The 2,500-nt window shown below is 31.0% G+C and overlaps 1 protein-coding gene across 2 annotated transcripts in view; it reads right to left on the bottom strand.

Annotated features, from left to right (window-relative positions):
- The window catches only part of LOC137643855 (neural-cadherin-like), a 63,976-nt gene that overhangs the window by 21,301 nt on the left and 40,175 nt on the right, over positions 1 to 2,500 (bottom strand). The window lies entirely within an intron of this gene.

Raw genomic sequence — 2,500 nt, 5'->3', positions numbered from 1 at the left:
TAAAATTACAGTTACTTTAAACAGTGTAGGATTTTTGAAGTTCCATCGATTAAAGTTTGATTTGATAATTTCACTCTTTACGGGCTGGCAACGCAAGAGCCCGTGTTTTTGCTTTTCTAGTAAGGTAATCTTCAACGAACGAACGAACAAATTTCACTCCCTGGTCACCTTTTGAATAAAATGATCAGAATAACGTTTTGTAGTTCCCTTTATGAAAGAAAAGACGAACTTATTTGGAATTCACTGCGTATCTTTTGATATAATAATAATAATAATAATAATAATAATAATAATAATAATAATAATAATAATAATAATAATAATAATAATAATAATAATAATAATAAATAATAAATAATAATAAATCATCATTATTATTATTATTATTATTATTATTATCATCTTTATCTTTATCTTTATCTTTATCTTTATTATTATTATTATTATTATTATTATTATTATTATTATTATTATTATTATTAGCTAAGCAACAACCCTAGTTGGAAAAGCAGGATGCTACAAGCCTAGGTGCTCCAACAGGGAAAAAAATAGTCCAGTGAAGAAAGGAAATAAGGAAATAGATAAAATATAGGAAAAGTAATGAATAATTAAAATAAAATATTTTAAGAACAGTAACATCATTAAAACAGACATTTTATATATAAACTAAAAAAAAGGAGACTCATGTCAGCCTAATCAACATGAAAACATTTGCTGCAAGTTTCAACTTTTGAAGTTCTACTAATTCAGCTACCAGATTAGGGAGATCCCTCTACAGGAAATATGAAAAAAAAAAAAAATGTAGGAATTAGATTCATTCTAATTTCATAATATGACAAATAGATGGGGGTGAACGACCGAAGTAAGTCACCGAGGAATCGTTATGTATAGAATTATTAACAAGATATTCTTCATAATCTCGGTGAATAAATCATCATCATCATCATCATCATCATCTCCTACGCCTATTGACGCAAAAGGCCTCATAGAGGATTCATTGGCTAGATCCGGTCGACCTTTTGCTCGACCTTCAACTATGACCTTTGACCTAGGACTTTCAAAATTGAATCACTTCCACGTCTCAACATAACAAGTAATCCTTGAATACTATATGTAAAATTGTGGCTAGTAAGTTGTTCAGATACAAACAAACAAACAAACGGACAAAACATGGGCAAAAACATAACCTCCTCCCCACCTTCGTTGGTGGATGTAAATATCAATATTCCTGAACTAGTTGCTGTTCAAAATTGAATCACTCCCAAGTCTCATCATAACAATTACTCCTTAAAAGTTTCACTACTCTGAGTGAAATTGTGGCCAGGAAGTTGTTCATATACAAACAGAGAAACGGAAAAACTAGGGGCAAAAACATAACCTCCTCTCAACTTCGTTGGCGGAGGTAAATATTAAGATTCCAGAACTAATTGCTGTTCAAAATTGAATCACTTCCACGTCTCATCATAACAAATTACTCCTTAAAGGTTTCACTACTCTGAGTGAAATTGTGGCCAGGAAGTTGTTCATATACAACAGAGAAACGGAAAAAACTAGAGGGCAAAAACATAACCTCCTCCCAACTTCGTTGGCGGAGGTAAATATTAAGATTCCTGAAACTAATTGCTGTTCAAGTTTTCATGAAAGGGAAGGAGTCGAGAAAATATCTGGTAGTAATTTTAGTCTTCTGGAAGAAAGGGGAAACAAGGAAATAAATAAATTACACGCCAGCTACACGACCAAGATGATTTATTAGTACATAAGGCAGCAATGTATTGTCCAAGGATAATGATTAAGAGTCAAATAGCCTCGCTTTGAGGTTCGTAAGTCTTCGATCTTTATTGTAGCATTACTGCAAGTGAAGGTGTTTATTCATCCAATTACGGGAAGCAACGCTAGGTCGATATCAATCTCTCAGACATTATTATTATTATTACTAGCTGAGCTACAACCTTAGTTGGAAAAGCAAGGTGCTGACAGGGAAAATACCCCAGTGAGGAAAAGAAATAGGGAAATAAACGATATAATAGGTAATGAAAATTGAAAATAAAAATATAACAAAAACAACATTAAAACAGATATTTCATATATAAACTATAAAAAGGTATTATTATCATTACTAGCTGAGCTACAACCTTAGTTGGAAAAGCAAGGTGCTGACAGGGAAAAATACCCCAGTGAGGAAAAGAAATAGGGAAATAAACGATATAAGAGGTAATGAAAATTAAAATAAAATATAACAAAAACAACATTAAAACAGATATTTCACATATAATCTATAAAAAGGTATTATTATCATTACTAGCTGAGCTACAACCTTAGTTGGAAAAGCAAGGTGCTATAAGCCCAAGGGTTTCAACAGGGAAAAATACCCCAGTGAGATAAAGAAATAAGGAAATAAACGATATAAGAAGTAATGAACAATTAAAATAAAATATCTTAAAAACAATAACAACATTTAAAAACAGATATTTCATATAAAAACTATAAAAAGGTATTATCA

This window comes from Palaemon carinicauda, chromosome 7, assembly GCF_036898095.1.
Source record: "Palaemon carinicauda isolate YSFRI2023 chromosome 7, ASM3689809v2, whole genome shotgun sequence".
Lineage (NCBI taxonomy): Eukaryota > Metazoa > Arthropoda > Malacostraca > Decapoda > Palaemonidae > Palaemon > Palaemon carinicauda.
This window is presented reverse-complemented; position numbering and strand designations above follow the sequence as displayed.